At 46.2% G+C, this 17275-nt stretch overlaps 1 protein-coding gene across 1 annotated transcript in view; it reads left to right on the top strand.

The window, feature by feature from the left end:
- GRIK4 (glutamate ionotropic receptor kainate type subunit 4) overlaps positions 1-17275 on the top strand; it is a 174858-nt gene that overhangs the window by 136248 nt on the left and 21335 nt on the right. The gene's annotated exons all lie outside the window — the stretch shown is intronic.

The following is a 17275-nucleotide window of genomic DNA, read 5'->3' as shown; positions in this document are numbered from 1 at the left end:
GAAAAACTGCGACCTCCGTGTTGCATGTCAAAAGCGTTTGCCAGAAATGCTGGATGGGGGTGATAACTGTTGATTGATTGGTGCAGAAAACAGAGCTGCGAGTGAGTGCTGGAGAAGCGACAGCAAGCATTCAAGAAAAATTAAGTGAAATTGGCAAATTAAAATTCTAAAAATATATCTGAGATTAAAATTACCCCAGAAGCGATATCAGTAAATAGGTGTCTCTTTTTTTCCCAAAAGTTGTTCTGAATAAGAGTCATAGCAACCAATCCCATATGAAAAGCTGTTCCTTTAAAAACCGCACACCCTGATCTAGCAAAGGGAGCTGGCACATAGAAGTACAGTGCCTGATGTGGGTTGTATTGCTGAACTCTCCCCCCCCCCACCCCACAATACAAATTGAGCAAGACAGCATCCTGTATCTTGCTACGGTCAAATTTGGAGTGGTTCTCACTGGACTGGACTTCTCTGAATTTTGCCAAAGAGAAAGGGTTGGAATGCCATCCTCCAGACAATCACTTGTTGGATGGGGCAAATCCAGACTCTCTTGTTCCTTCCCACTGCCCCTTCAGAACCCAACAGGGGACTGACATTGTCAAAGCTGACAATGCAATTCTGCTAACCAGGCATGGGCACAGCAATGCAAGGATCTGAGGACTGAATGAACTGCATTGCACCCTTCCTCCAAGGTTCTCAGGGCTGAGCGCATGGAAGCAGCGGCATAGCTAGGGCATCTGATACCCGGGGCAGAATTTTAACACCACCCCCCTTACCCCATGGGCCCCCAGACCTAAGAAAGGGATTTCCAGTTTTCAGCAAAACCCAAATTACCTTCTGAGGCCACCGAACACCTCCCAGATGCAATCAGAGACTCTTCCAATCACATCTGGGAGGTCTCATTTCAAAGTGTGGTACCCAGGGCAATGTACCCTCCTTCCCTGCCCACACTATGTCACTGCATGGATACTATCTCCTGTTTTTCCACACAACAACCTTGTGAGGTAGGTTGAGAGAGAAAGAGAGAGTGAGCAACAGGCTACAAGTTCCCAAATAGAGCCACTGCAAAACCTCTCCTCCCCCTCCCCCTTCTACTGAAGTTTGTGTAAAGCAGGAGATCCCAGATCTCCTAATTTCACACACAGTTTGCGCTTCAGCCTCATGGCTGAGTAGGGAGCGAAACTTGATCTCCCCAGACTACTTTACCCTTATTTGGATCTGAACCAGATGATTGTTTGGGGGCTTATGTGGATTAAGACAGTCATAGTTGGGAGAAGCAAGAGGGAAGAGGTTTGCCCTCTTTGCACATTTAAATAGTTAAGGAGTTTTTAATACCACCTTTCTCAAGATTTCCCAAGCGACTACCAGTCTCCCATCCAAGGCCAGCGCAGGGCTGATCGAGCCTGCTTAGCATCTTCAGGCAGGGCAACGGCTCAATCTCCAGACCACACCTCCTGACCACATGTAACAGAGATGCCAATAACAGAAGGAAAACTTAAGTATGAGAAAGTGGAATGAATGACTGGGCATTCCTCTCTTCTTTGCCCCACTTTCATTTCTCCTTCTTTTCTCGACTGCAGCCCTGCGCAGGGATCCATCTTTTCACTCTCTGTGAAGCACCCAGGACAGGGATAGTGTTATATGAGTGAATACCAGTATTCATTCTTACTTTATTTTATTTTTGTATAAGCTATTTTGGTAATGTTGTGAAAAGCAGGCTATCAATCTTGCAAATAAAGGTTTGCAAATAAAGGTGTTCCAGCAACTTGAAAAGCACTATTATTATTCCAGGGAAAATACGATCACTTCATGACTGCTTTACATAGTTTTTTGTGTGTGTGTTTTTTAATCCAATGCTACCAGTGTGCATGGAACTTTTCAGTGTGAAATAAGCCTGTTCTCTTCCCCCTCCCCCAAGGGGGGGGGAATCAAGACCCAGAGTCCTATCTGGAGTAACTTATAATCTAAAATTACCTGTTCCTTTTTTGGAAGCAAACACAGATGAATTAGATAAGCAGAATAATGGTTTGTTTAATAGAATTACCTCTCACAATGATGTAATGTGAACACTATTATTTGTAATTGTCCTAAAGCAGTATTGGTATTCGTCAGAAGAACCGTATGCGGGGAAAACTGCCTTTCTGGAAAATAGTAAGTGGGGACATTTCCCCCCCCCCAAACCAAATTGACAGCCTTCTGCAAACAGCATTGATTTCAAATGTCCTGTAGTTAAGTGGGAAAATGTCCTCCATGAGAAATGATTGCCAGCTTTGCCAGGGCACAGGGTGGGAGGGGGAAGGACCAGCGGAGCTCTGCTCTGCCAGATCCAGAACTCCGCTTCGGACCTCCTGGGGCTTTCAACTCCGTGCTGGCAAAATAGTCAGTGCAGACTTGAGTAGCCCCATTGCGGGGCTTGGGCCTTTCCCTGGGGTAAGGGAACGAATGTCCGCTAAGGAGATACTGATGGTTGCCAGTTCACATAGGATGCAGCAGCAGCAGTGATTGGGCTGTGAGGCTGTGATCCTAAACACCCTTATCTGGGATTATGTCCCCACTGGACTCAGCTGGACTCGAGTTTGAGTAGACCTGCATAGGTTTGCATTAACCGGCCATGGGCAAGTCACTCCCTTTCAGCTGCAATATTAGGGGTCATACTTATCTGATCTTACAGGTTTGTTGTAAGGATTGAGGGCCCAATCCTATCCCATTTTTCATTGCCGGTGCAGCTGTGCCAAGGGGGCAAACATTGCATCGTATAGTGGGGAAGCAGTCACAGAGGCCTCCTCAAGCTATGGGAACATCTATTCCCTTACCTTGGGGCTGCATTGCAGCAGCACTAGTGCTAGCAATTTGGATAGGATTGGGCCCTGAGTCAATACATATTGGTTGGCAACCTTCAGTCTCGAAAGACTATGGTATAAGCCTACAGCACCCGGTATTCCCAGGTGGTCTCCCATCCAAGTACTAACCAGGCCTGACCCTGCTTAGCTTCCGAGATCAGGGTATAAGCCTACAGCACCCGGTATTCCCAGGCGGTCTCCCATCCAAGTACTAACCAGGCCTGACCCTGCTTAGCTTCCGAGATCAGGGTATAAGCCTACAGCACCTGATATTCCCAGGCGGTCTCCCATCCAAGGACTAACCAGGCCTGACCCTGCTTAGCTTCCGAGATCAGACAAGATCGGGAAATAGTGTTCAGTATAGGGAGATGGTTGGCAACCTTCAGTCTCGAAAGACTATGGTATAAGCCTACAGCACCCGGTATTCCCAAGTGGTCTCCCATCCAAGTACTAACCAGGCCTGACTCTGCTTAGCTTCTGAGATCATGGTATAAGCCTACAGCACCAGGTATTCCCAGGCGGTCTCCCATCCAAGTACTAACCAGGCCTGACCCTACTTAGCTTCCGAGATCATGGTATAAGCCTACAGCACCCGGTATTCCCAGGCGGTCTCCCATCCAAGTACTAACCAGGCCTGACCCTGCTTAGCTTCCGAGATCATGGTATAAGCCTACAGCACCCGGTATTCCCAAGTGGTCTCCCATCCAAGTACTAACCAGGCCTGACCCTGCTTAGCTTCCAAGATCAGGCACGTGCAGGGTAACAGTTGCTGCATGTCAATACATGTGAAGCACTTTGAACACTGGGGAGAGGGAGAAGCACTTTTACAAATACTGAGTATTATCTAAATGCTATTTAGAAAAAAAATACTATTTTGTTTCACATCCCCCCAGCAGCAAGAACTTCCACAATGGTGCTACCTGGTTTCAGCACCCGGGGGGCGGGGGGGGGGAATCACTGCAGACCAATGGTGTCTTTGGGACACTTGCTATGTGTGGGTGGTTCTGTTGGTTTGGTCCTTCCCTGGTGGGAAGGCAATCACTTCGTAATGTATACGACTTTCTGTTGTTAAAAGAATGCCCAAGGCTGATTAGAACAGAAATAATAAAAATTGAGAAGAGTTAACAAAAATAGAAGCATGAAAAACCAAAGAGAGATTGCAGTTAATAAAACACACACAGAGAGCCAGCAAAACAGCAGGCATCAATCAATTTTTTAAACCGCAGATTCTGAAAACCAGAGCCAGTCTTCGGAGCTGCGGGCCCAACTGGAAACTTTTTTTTTTTTCTTTTTGCGGGGCCTCGGGGTTCACAGCCCAGGTCTGCAGAATCTGAGAGATATCATAATTTATTACTGACTTTATATTTCTATGGTAGAATAGAAAGCAACCAAAATGTGTGCTTAAAAGGTACATGTATGTTAAAGAACCGAAAGGATCTAAGTACATTTTAATATAAAATTGAATACACACAAATAAACAAACAAAACGCATAGATTACCTTTGGAAAAGTAAATAATTACAAATCCACTTGTATTAGCAACTGTTACCCTGCGCATGCCAGATCTCATCTGATCTCGGAAGCTAAGCAGGCTCAGGCCTGGTTAGTACTTGGATGGGAGACCACTTGGGAATCCTGGGTGCTGTGGGCTTATACCATAGTCTTTCGAGACTGAAGGTTGCCAACCATTATGTATTAGTGACTATGAAATGATTTAGTAAAAAATATTAATTTTATTATTTGTACTAAAAATGTGCAATGTGTTGTTATGTGTATTTGATAAGACTAAAGTAGATTACGTCAGCACAAGACCCAACTGGGAGCAATTGGTCCAATTAGGTTAAAGCTGGCCCTGCTGAAAGCAAGGATTAAACCAGCAAGAAGGGTAAGAGTCTGATCCTATCAGATCCCGCACTGGTGGTATGCCCATACCTCCATCTCCGGGTGTTGCAAACATGCCACGAGAGCCTCAGTGCTGGAAGAGGATGCCACAGGAGCAGCCAGTGGTATGTTCCACTGCCTGTCCTCCTTCATGGGCTGGGCAGTCCAACATGGGCCTCTTTGACTCTGCACTTGCTCAAAGGTGGGCACAGAACCAAGGCGAGCCATTGGCACCATGGCAGTGTTACCCAGGGAAGGGGAGCAAATGTTCCCTTCCCCCAAGGAGACTCCCAGTGCTAGCCTGGTACCCACAAGAGCCAGCAGCAGCCATTTCAGCACCGCTGGAGCCCTGGGCGCTGGGGTGGATAGGATTGAGCTGCCCGTTTTCTCCAGCTTTCCCCAATCCTCAGGTATGAAGTGGTCCACTCAACTTCAGAGGGGACTAGACCCAGACACTTCATATGAAAATACAGAAGTAGAAGCTCATGGATCGTTTTAGCAAGGCCTGCCAAGATTTTGGACTGACGATCAGCCTGAAGAAAACACAGGTCATGGTTCAGGATGTGGACTCACCTCCCTGCATTACAATCTCTGAGCATGAACTGGAGGTTGTCCATGACTTTGTGTACCTTGGCTCAACGATCTCCGACACTCTTTCTCTCGATACTGAGCTAAACAAACGCATCGGTAAAGCAGCTACCACGTTTTCCAGACTCACAAAGAGAGTCTGGTCCAACAAGAAGCTGACGGAACATACCAAGATCCAGGTCTACAGAGCTTGCGTCCTGAGTACACTTCTGTACTGCAGCGAGTCATGGACTCTTTGCTCACAACAGGAGAGGAAACTGAACACACTCCACATGCGCTGCCTCCGACGCATCCTCGGCATCACCTGGCAGGACAAAGTTCCAAACAACACAGTCCTGGAATGAGCTGGAATCCCTAGCATGTATGCACTGCTGAAACAGAGGCGCCTGCGTTGGCTCGGTAATGTCGTGAGAATGGATGATGGCCGGATCCCAAAGGATCTCCTCTATGGAGAACTCGTGCAAGGAAAGCGCCCTACAGGTAGACCACAGCTGCAATACAAGGACATCTGCAAGAGGGATCAGAAGGCCTTAGGAGTGGACCTCAACAGGTGGGAAACCCTGGCCTCTGAGCGGCCCGCTTGGAGGCAGGCTGTGCAGCATGGCCTTTCCCAGTTTGAAGAGACACTTGGCCAACAGTCTGAGGCAAAGAGGCAAAGAAGGAAGGCCCACAGCCAGGGAGACAGACCAGGGACAGACTGCACTTGCTCCCAGTGTGGAAGAGATTGTCACTCCCGAATCGGCCTTTTCTGCCACACTAGACGCTGTTCCAGAACCACCTTTCAGAGCGCGATATCAGAGTCTTCCGAGACTGAAGGTTGCCAATACAATACATACAGAAGTAGAGCAAAAGAAGAGGCAAAGAGGCACACTTCATGCAGGTTGCCAGAAAGCAACACGCTTGGCCTTCCCAAGGTCATATCCCCCTCCCAGCTTATTCTTCTCCGTTCTTTCTGCCCTTCTCTAGCCCTGTTTCCTGCTACACAAATCCAGACCACAAACTGTGGTTTCTCTCTCATGCCTCTTCCAAGCGCTGTCTCAAACCCCCCCCCCCCCCGGTTCTCATTCAGACAGCCATCCACAGTCATTAGAATGCATTCACCACGTTCTTTTTTCCAAAGCTTTGGCTGCACATTCAGTGATTGAGCCAGCCCGACAACAGGATAAAATGAGATCAATCGCTGTGTTGCAGGACAGATTACAGAGAAAAAAGCCAAACGCGTGGCCTCTTAGGAAATTATGACATAACATGCATCAAAGACGGTGATAATGGAAAATAAAACATCACTCGTTTAAAATCCAAATATAATGTGCTACTTACAAGCTGAAGTTGGACTGTAATGCAATTTGCTTCCTTCAAGTATAATCTCAAGGCTAGAGTCCAGCTGGTACGACGTTCACCTCTGCTAGCCTGGGCAGACGCTGGGTCATAACACAGACTAAGGGTCAGGTTAACATGTTACTCTAAACATCTAATGGGTCCCAGTGTGTTTCCTTTTCACTTCTGTACGAAGCAGATCCATAGAAGGATTTTGCCCCTGTCACCATTTCACTCCTAGTCATTCCCCTTCCCACATGATTTAAAGAGTGACTTTCAATGGAAGCCTTTATCTCTTTGTACTGGAGAGTGGAAAAATGGAACCACATTAGAGCCCGAAAACCCCCATTTTTTATTTTATTTTTTAAAAGCAAGCACTCCTGGCCACATTGTATGTTTAGGATAACTTCTAAGGGCCCAATCCTATCCAGCTTTCCAGCACCGGTGTAGCCGCAATGCAGTCCCAAGGTAAGGAAACAAATGTTCCCTTACCTTGAGGAGGCCTCTGTGATTGCCTCCCCACCACAGGATGCAGCGCACGCCCCATTGGCACAGCAGCACCGGCACTGGAAAATTGGATAGGATTTGGTCCTAACTAGGCTCTAAGGAAATCAAGTGTGGGAACTGCAATTTTCTAAGGAGCAGAGATCAATCAGGTGCTAGCCGTGAGTCACCTGGCTATAGCTGCTTCCACACTAGCCATTTCCCCCCCCCCCCAGAATTGCCATCCTTTTCACAGTACAACCCTGTTCAATGTGGAGAGGTAAAGCTTTAGTGAGGCTTTTAACAGTGCTACTGTGCTTTTAATTAAGACTTCCTGTCCGCAAGCTCTGCCTGGTCTATTGCTTCTTATTCAGCATAATTAGGTGGGTTGGTGATAAATTGCCTCTTAATCAACCAGCTGTTTCATTACACAAGAAAGAAAAGAGTACTAGATGATGCAAGGATCCCAGTATTTAAAGCTACAAACTCTGGAAACAGAAGCTAACTAATCAAGGTGAACCCCACTAATCCACCAGTTGCACTGAACAGGACATAATAAAACAGTTTGATCCAGCAAATATGGCAATTTTTATTAATGTTGCAAGGGACCTTTACTGAATAAAAATTTTCTGAGTATCTATGCCAGTAAAGGTCTTATGTATGTATGTAGTTCTGAGTAAATATTACATAAGGGTCTTGGCCATTAGGAAGGGGATTGCTGAGCAACAGAGCTATACCACTATGGTCCCAATCCTATCCAACTTTCCAGTGGTGGTGCAGCTGTGCCAACAGGGCATGAAATGCATTCAGCAGTGGAGGGACAGTCATGGAGGCCTCCCCAATGCATGGGAACATTTGTTCTCTTTCCTCAGGGCTGCATCGGTGCTGGAAAGTTGAATTTGGCCCTATGTTATACTGTTGTGTTGAACCTCTGTTTTAATTCCACTTCCAGCAAATGGTGGGAAAGCAATGACTCAGTGGTTCTAAAGGGCTCTGGTGTGGAAGCAACTACTGCAGGCATGTGGTCCCTACCCTTAACCACTGAACCTGCTCAGTCATTTGGGAATTAGAGAAGCCACCTGATGACTCTATAGGTTCAGATTCAACTCTTGTAGCAGCTTGCAAATGATACTTGTGTTCAGATAGAGAAAAGAACCCTTGGAGGCCAAGGAAGGAACTATAATATGGTTTTCCAACAGAGCTAACTTTAATTACCCACAGTGTTTTCTGCAGAATTGAGCAAGCTGGGATTCCCATCCACTGGCTTCTGCTTTTCACTGCCCCAAGCATAATTTTGAACAGAGACGGAACCCAGAGGGAGGCCTGACCGAAAGCCTGCGCATACCTCATTTCCCAGGTGTAGCTGATACCTCCAGATTATTGTCTTCTTCTAGGCAGTACAACTGCAGTTTGATGCTCTGACCTGGGAAGTTTCAGAGCTCTGCCTCCAGTCTTCTGGCACACTCTTCTCTCTTGTTAACTGTGCTCAGTTGCAGGCCATGAATATGGAATGCCAGGAAATCTGAGCTGCTGGGCATTGTCGAGCCTTTTATGCCTCGTTTCCTAGGTAATATGCAGTGCCTTTTGGAAGCAGTTGGAGATGCCAACTTCTAGTTGCTTGGGTGTCCAACAGATATTTTAGGTGGGCCTCCCCTCAGCTCCTGCTGAATACATTTCTCAGAGAGGCTGGGTATCCTACTAACCACTCAGTTTCTTACTGTGGAACAATTTGGCCGTGTCTTTTCCACCAGATCTGAAAGGAAGAGAAATGCAAGTACATTAGAAGTTGCCTGATCCTGATCCATCTAGTTCCGTATTGTTGCCAGGTGTGGCCTGAAATTAGCTTTGTTCTCAGCCTCCCTGTTACTCAATTCTGTATTTTATTCTGATTCTGAATCTATGGAAACAGAAACTCACTATCAAAAGGACATTGGTATCTAAAAAAATTAATATATGCCAGTAGAGCTGTAATTAGGGTAGAGACTGACGGCCACTTGTTCTGGGTGCTCTGCCAAGGAGCGTGTATAGCTGCCCCTCAGATGCCACCCTAGTTATGGAGGAGGTGCTGGAGGCTTTGCCCCCCCTTATTTTCTCCTGGAGAGGCTTCCAGCATCCAGCTTGCCACAGTGGCCAACCTGATGCCTTTGGGAAGCCCATGGATAGGACTTGAAGACAATATCCCTCTGCCAATGTTGCCCCTCCAGCAACAGGTATTCAGAGGTTGTCTGCACCTGAATCTGGAGGTTCTCTACATCTGTCATGGCCAATAGCAGCCACTACATCTAACCTCCATCATGAATTTGTGCAATCTCTTCTTAAAGCCATCCAAGCTCATGGCTATCACACTTTGTGGAAGCTAATTCTATACATTAATTACATATTGAGTGAAGAAGGCCTTTGCCTTGTCTGTTGTAATGGATCAACTTCTTTCCTTTGCTTGAAGGCACAAGTGACATGTGCCAATATTCTGAGATTCAAGTCATGAATTAACAGGGCTGTGCACAGGTCTTTCTAAAGAGACAGGTGAACATAGTGCAATCCTCATTTCCCATTCTCCAGATCTGAGGGTATGACTTATGGGAATATGCCCATAAGTATAAATAAAATATATACGTATGAGAGAGAACCCTCAGTCTTTACTGACTCTAAACTCATAAAACAATCTCTCCAATCTCACCACATGTTTGGTTTGGTTTCCTTTCTCCATCTTGACAGGAAAACCCTTGAACAGCTGAAGAGGCAAGCGTAGAATACACACACACACCCCTAAGTGCTAAGTGCAGCCAGTGTTTTAGCAGGTCTTCTGTCACCAAGTTGCAGCCTGTCATCTCAACACCATTCATCACTATTAGAGTCTGAACAAGCGTCATCAGCCTGCAGAGCCGGATCCCCCACTGGGGTACAGCCCATGTGTTTTTTACTTACAGTATGTTCAGCCAAACGCATGGAATTCTGTCTTAGCTCTTGCAGCTGACAACAGCCCTGCTCCAACACGAGCGTCTTCCAGCAAGCATCCCGGACTGGAGACAGCGTCAGCACTTGGTGACAGCTGAGTCAGGTCGAGCTTTTAATTTCAGACAGCGACCTGTCAGGGGACCTTCTGATTCAGGGAAGTATTTTTTTTCTAATTTAAGCAGCCTTCTGTCTAGGAAGCATCTGGAAGTACTGATACTTGGTCTGACTTGAAACATCCCACTTTGCTTCTTTCCCTCCTTAAATGAATGTTTATAGCAAGGAACTAACACCCTGAGCTAGCAGAGGAAGTATGTGTATAAGACAAGAGGGCTGCATATAAGCAATGTATTTCACTTGCCACCATCATTCCTTGTAACCACTCAGAGCCACCTATATATAGGTATAATAGAAGCCTGAGGCCCCAGGTTTAGCTTGGGGCCAGGGTTGCCAACTCTGACTGAAGCTATTCCTGGATATTTTTTTTTCTTCTCTGCATGATGTAATATTATTAAATGAGGGCAGCCCGGTTCAGATTCTGAGGATTACTTCAGTAGTCACTTGGAGATTGATGCTGATTCCTGGAGATGCCAGGCCAGTCCTGCAGGTTAGCATCCCAATTTGGGGCTGTTTGTGTCTGCAATCCAGGGAGAAGCCAACTTTCAGTCCATGTGGGCCAAACACAGGTGCATGCTTCAAAATAGGCAGTGGTTGAGTTGCAGAGGAGCAAGCAAGAATCGTGGAAGGGGATTGTAAGCAGGCGAGTGGCCAAAACCAGACAGGTGGTCAGGTTCCAGGGAAATAGAAGAATAGATAGTGTCCTCACACAGAACATATATCAGACAGAGCACCTGGATAGGGCTGGTGGACAGGGATTGGCCCTTGAGGGTCAACTGACTGAGAGCTCAGCCAGGCTGATGCTGCATCCTAGATGAGCTGTCTTCTAGACTTGTGGAAAAAGAGCACTGATCCTGCAGGCATCCAAGCCTGACTTTTGAGAGCCCCTGTTTAAGATTCTCCCTGGCACTTTACACCTCTACAGACTCCAAGAATTGTCAGCTCCAGTTTAGCTACCCAGGCACTAAAGCCGCCGTTCTAAGCGAATCAAACCTTCACTGACCCAACGTATCCCACAAGGCTCAGGGATGATATTGGGGACCTTCCGAAATTGATTCTGACACCTGTTGGTGGGCAGCTGTTCAACAATTTGCTGTTGTCTGGATATTATTGAAGTGTCACATTAGAACACCGCACATGTAGATTTGTCAGGAGGAGTCCATTTATTCCAAATGTCACGCAAACAATAAATGGACTCTGAACTAAGCAAAATCACCAGCAGCTGCAAGTCCCCTGAAAGTCAAATCCTTTATGGAGCAAGGTACAAACATTTCAGAATTTTTGACGTGGCTTCTGGTTACCTGAAACCTGAGCCAATCCATTCTGCGAGTTGTGCAATGTGGTCCTTTCCGTTGAGTTCGGTGGGACTGATTCCCAAGTTCATGCATGCAGCTTTGGTAGATTACTTGAGGGATTAAATCCGCCTGTGGGTAAAGCCAGTGACAGGAGAGGCATACTGTTTTGTTTCAGCATGGAGTTAGGGTTGTAGTAAGCATTGTCTGAAAAGGGACACACACACACACACGCACACCCCCCCCCCCCAAGAAGGGGGAATGCTTCTGCAACTCTTATGTAAAAATCTTTGGGACTTGAGAGCTTCAGTGTTTCTGGACCTTGTTTCGTTAACAGCAGTAATTTAATCCATTGGAACACAAGGTCCTCCAATCTCTCTCTGGGTGTTCGATTCCACCTGTGTATTTCTGCAACATATTTCATCCCTTCTGAAAAGCATGTCAGGCCAGACTCTCTCTGTTGATGCAAATCATCGTAAATCCTTCCAGGGGTCAGACCGTCCATCCTTAATCTGTACGCAGACATTCTGACCCTGCAAAACAATAATCTTTTGTCACCTGGAGAAGAAAAATCTGATGTGCTGGAGGCCTCGAGAGAAGATGAAAGGGCACTTGTGATTTCTGCAAGCAAGGTCTCCATGTGCAGATGCTCTTGTTTCTTTGTCACCAAAACGGATGCTTTAAAATAATTTCTTTTATCTGCGTAGGCAGGATTGTCTTTTGGAATTCTTATAAGCCTCCTCAATATACAGAGGCCTGAGTGGGATTTAATGTGACACCAAAGCTCAGCAGTCTCTCGGAAAAGCCTTTGAGAATTTTGTGGGTGGGGACAGTTCTGGGGTTGTGCCGCTTCTCTGGCTTAAATGGCTCTGTCTTGTGGATGCAGGATCAACCAGATGACTTTGCAACCTGTTTTAATCCACTAACAGGCATCAACATCCTAGGGAGCGGCTTGTGCTGCAGCGTAGTAAAGGGGGCCCAGAATTGCTCAGGATTGCCTCCTGCCACATGAGTCTGCCTCGTCTGTGGGGAACTCAAGTGTTCTGAGAGCAATGAGAGGGATGCTGTCTTTTCGGTAGGAGGGTCCAGGCTTTGGACCTCCCTTGCCCATGTGCCCATTTGGCACTCAGGTGGCCACTGATTCATCCAAACTGTGCTGTTTCTTCAGGATCTTGGGTTGGAGTAGTTTTGTTCTTTCCTGGCTTGTTATCTTGTTATCCGGTTGCTGCAGATTTGGTCTTTTGGCTGCTTGTATATTACTCTTTAATGTGTATGTCGATTTAACCTTTTGTACTGAATATTTTTACTGTGAAGTTTGGATATTATGTTGTCACCATTTTGGAGGCTTTTTGCAGGAAAGTGATATGTATGTGGGAGCCTGCAAACACCAGCAGAGCACAGCCAGGGTGTGAACAGTGAACAGTGAACACAGAGGAGGAGGAGCTTGCAAGAGGGTCTAGGGCAGTGATTTTCAACCTTTTCATCTCACAGCACACTGACAAGGTACTAAAATTGTCACGGCAGACCATCAGTTTTTTGACCATTGACCAGGCACACCACACTGCTGACTGGAGGCTCACATCCACCAATGTGCCTACTAATATATGATATTCCCCCAAACTCCCGTGGCGCACCTGCAGATCATTCATGGCACATCAGTGTCACAGCACAGTGGTTGAAAATGGCTGGTCTAGGGGTTGCCTGGCTGGCTGCATCCAGTAGCGTGAGATTTCCAGAGTTTCTGGTAATGCCATGAGATTGCCAGCTCTTGAAAAATGGTTGCAGGGCAAAGCTCTGTGATTAAGGGGCAGAGCCCAGTGGTGGACCAAAAATGGGCTGATGTTAACTTTTGCCACGCTGAGGAAAAGGCAAAAAGCTGGGGAAACGGGATCATTTTTGGCAAACTGGCAACCCTGAGTGGTTCCCTGTTTTCATCTGTGGAACATTGGAGGTGATGACCAAACAGCTGAGATGCAAAGGGGATTTTTGAGGTGCCTCCAGTTTAGCTGCAAAAAATTAGAAGCTGCTTGAATAATCTTTGACTAGCCAGAATGTAAAATGCCGCTCCCTTCTTGACTTGCCTGCTTCTTTGTTCTCATCTAGGTGTCATTTTTTACTTTCCAAGGAGGGCTATAAAAGAGTTGTCCCCACAAGCGACGCTTTTGTTCTTACTCCACCCTCTCTTTATGGCCTTCCTGCTCAGAGTGTTTTTTATCAGTGGGCAAAGGTTTCGCAAGACTCTACCAGAGAGCGATGGATTCTCTAGGTTTTATAGATATAAAAAAAAACCCAAACACCTTGCAATAGTGGCAGGACCAGACATCCACAGCCTGGTGAAGATGCTCATGAAACATACCTATTGCGCTACATTTACAACTCGGGCTATGAATCCTGGGTGATAAATCCCCCATTTATTGCCTCCCCAAGCCTCCTTCTGCAAGGAGCCCAGGCAATCCAGTGGTGTCAAGTGCCAGTGAGACTGTTCGCAACCCATTTTCAGAGCTGCTTCGTGGCAGGCAGGTAATTCTGGCGTGTGAGGGAGACAGCATTGGGGCTATTCAGTTCTTTTTTATATTATTATTTAAAGAAAGCAATTCAGAGTCATTAAAGGAGACTGATAGTAATAAGAATCATATTTAAAATTAAAATCCTTATCAGAGGTACACGATTATTAAATTGGAAAGAGTTTTTAACGCATTAATTTGCAATGTGCCATTGACAGCTTTTATTTCTCATCCCAAGTGCTGCCATCTCCGCCTTCCCGAGCAGGTGAACTGGGGATAGAGATGCATCTCATTTATTTTGGGCAGCTTCTGCGGTGTCCTTTCCACTGAAGGTGGTTTTCTGTTGCAAAACAAACACCACCTTCAGGAAAAGATCAGATTTCCCCCACAGTTATTTATGTCCCACATTTTTGTCCTGTCCTCCTTTTCAAGAAGCTCCAGGCAGCCTTCAGAAATTGCCTGGAAGTCTAACCACCACCCCCCATCTATAAAGCAGAGATCATAGTACCAGCCTATTTGACAGACCACTGGAAAGGGTGGCCGTGAGATCAACTGCTTTGAAAGCTTAAGGAAAGTGCTACATAAACATGGAGTTTATCATTCCAGTTTTCATCACCTTGATTTGTCGCCACGAAAACCTTGTTTGCAATCCACCAGAAGACTCTGGCAAAAGAAGTGGCTAGCTAGTCTAGACAAGATATAAAATCCAGCCCTCTCCTGCTGCCTCCCTTCTTGGCCTCATCTCCAAGTATCTCCTCTGCCCTTTTTCTCCAACCACTTTCTCTGTCAGGTGGTTAGGAGTAATACCATCATGTTATATACCGTTATATGCGGAATTTCGAGAGGAATGCAATGCAAAAAACCAGAGTGAAATATCTCCTTTCTATCAAAGGTTATGGCCAAAAAACTGGAGAACAAAAAATGCATGGATCCCTGTGGAAAGTGAAAGTGAGCCATATCGCGTGTTTATTCGTGAGTAGGTGAATGTGCCTTAGACCGTTGGAAAGAGCAGGCTGAGAGGAATCCAACAACACCAGAATGGTCCTGATTCAAAGAATGCAGCCCCCAAAAACACCTGGGAAGGAAGTTCCTCCCTCCAAGCAGATGAATGTATTGAGCCCTATGGAAAGCGAAACTAAGCCTCAAGGTCAAGTTTACTTGCGAGTAAGCATACGTGCTTTGGCTGGTGTGGAAGATCAGGTGAAGGAGAATGCAAGGCTACCAGAATGGTCCTGATCCTATGCACCTGGAGCTAAATAAGTGCTCCAGAAGGCAGCCTCCCCCCCCCCCACTAAAAAGGATCAAAACAGAGGCTGCAGTTGATAAGGTGAACCTTTTTGAGACTTGCAAAGCCAGTTGGATCCTGACAGTGATCTGGTTTAAACAGAAGTTCTTAAATTGAACTGGGCACTGGGTAGGGTTGAAAACCTTACTGGCTTTGGAGGGGGGGGGGTGTTATTGCAGGCAAGCTACAGAGGAAATTCATTTGGTGGAACAGGGCTGGCTTCTGCTTATGTAATTATTTGTTTTACTTTAATTATTTATACTTATTTATTTTAATTTGCCTGATGATGTCACTTCCACCATGACATCACTTCTGGTGGGTCTTGGCCAGAATGTCATTCTAAAAAGTGGGTCCCAGTGCTAAAAGTTTGAGAACTGCTGCAATAAGGTGTTAGTAAGTTGACATCCTGGGGGTGTGCGTGTCTGACACCACTAGTGACCAAAATCACTAAAATCATAATTTGGAAGAATAATACCATCATGTTATATATCAGCCAATGCGTAATTTCATGCAAAATGTGTTCTATCTTTGTCCTATCAAAAGGTACAGCCAGAAAACCAGTGGGGGCGAAGCGATGGTACATCACCACGCCCACCACCGGGGTACTGCCCTACCCACTGCATGGGGGGGGTGATGCGCTGGCATCCCGAACCAGGTGACACGAACCCTAGTGACGCCACTGGAGCTCAGTGACCAAACATGTATGTTGCATGCAGAAGATCCCATTTTCAGCCTCCTGCGAAGGACCCAGCCTGAAACCCTTTAGAGCAGAGTCTGTGGCCCAGGAGTGGGTCAGGATCCAATGTTTGGTGATTCACTAAACTAACAGGGTAGATTAGGCTGTGTTCATCAAGGGTTAAACAAGCTGCTACTTGGGGGGAGCGCTGCTGCCCAATCACCATTACAGCCCCAGAGACTTGAGTGGCTAATAAAATGAAACTTTTTTTAGTGAGTCCCCCCAATGCTAAACAGTTTGAGAACCACTGCTTTAGAGTCAATGACCATCCAGATACACAGACAAGGCTGAGCTCAATGAGCCAAGGACCTTGTTTGCAAAAGGAAACTTCAGAAGCTTAGTTGGTGACCACATGTTGTAGATCAGGTCAGATGATTTTTCTCTGTAAACCGCTTTGTGAACTTTGAGTTGAAAAGCGGTATATAAATACTGTTAATAATAATAATAATAACTACCAGGAGCTCCAGTAATTATCTGGTCACTCCCAAATCTTCTGCTTGCCCATCCTTCTACCTTGGTGGCTTGCATATATTTTTCTTACATCTTCCACAGCTCCCAGAAACCCAGGTTCAAATCCTCACTTAGCCTTGTTCAGAGCATGGGTGGAAAACTGAACAGAGTGCTCTATTGAGCGTGTGTGTGAGTTCAATGAGCCAAGGACCTTGTTTGCAAAAGGAAACTTCAGAAGCTTAGTTGGTGACCACGTGTTGTAGATCAGGTCAGAAGATCGCTTTACAACTACCAGGAGCTTCAGTAATTATCTGGTCACTCCCAAATCTTCTGCTTGCCCATCCTTCTACCTTGGTGGCTCATATATTTTTCTTACATCTTCCACAGCTCCCAGAAACCCAGGTTCAAATCCTCACTTAGCCTTGTTCAGAGCATGGGTGGAAAATTGAACGGAGTGCTCTATTGAGGGTGTGTGTGAGTTCAAAAACAAACAAAACATGTAAATCAATGTACAAGCTGCCGTTCTGGAATTGGCTCCACCTCCCCAAGCTACCATTTTGTGATAGACTCTGCCTCTCCAAGATGTTTTGGGCTGGTATCTTCCAAGGCTGTGGCCTCAAAGTAGCTCCTAGAAACCCAAAGACTACTGGCCCCTCATATAAATGATGGGGGAAACCCTGGATCAAATCATTGTTCAGCTGTGACACTTGGGCTTTCCTGGGAGTGAGCCCCACTGAACATAGTGGGACTTACTTCTGAGTAAAATGCATAGGACTGCACTGTTAGTGGGTTGCCCTGAGTGAGTTCCTCAGCCTCACCTACCTCACAGAGTTG

Source organism: Tiliqua scincoides, chromosome 11 (assembly GCF_035046505.1).
Source record: "Tiliqua scincoides isolate rTilSci1 chromosome 11, rTilSci1.hap2, whole genome shotgun sequence".
In the NCBI taxonomy this organism is placed as follows: domain Eukaryota; kingdom Metazoa; phylum Chordata; class Lepidosauria; order Squamata; family Scincidae; genus Tiliqua; species Tiliqua scincoides.
Note: the sequence above shows the minus strand (reverse complement) of the source record. Positions and strands in the feature narration are given on the sequence as shown.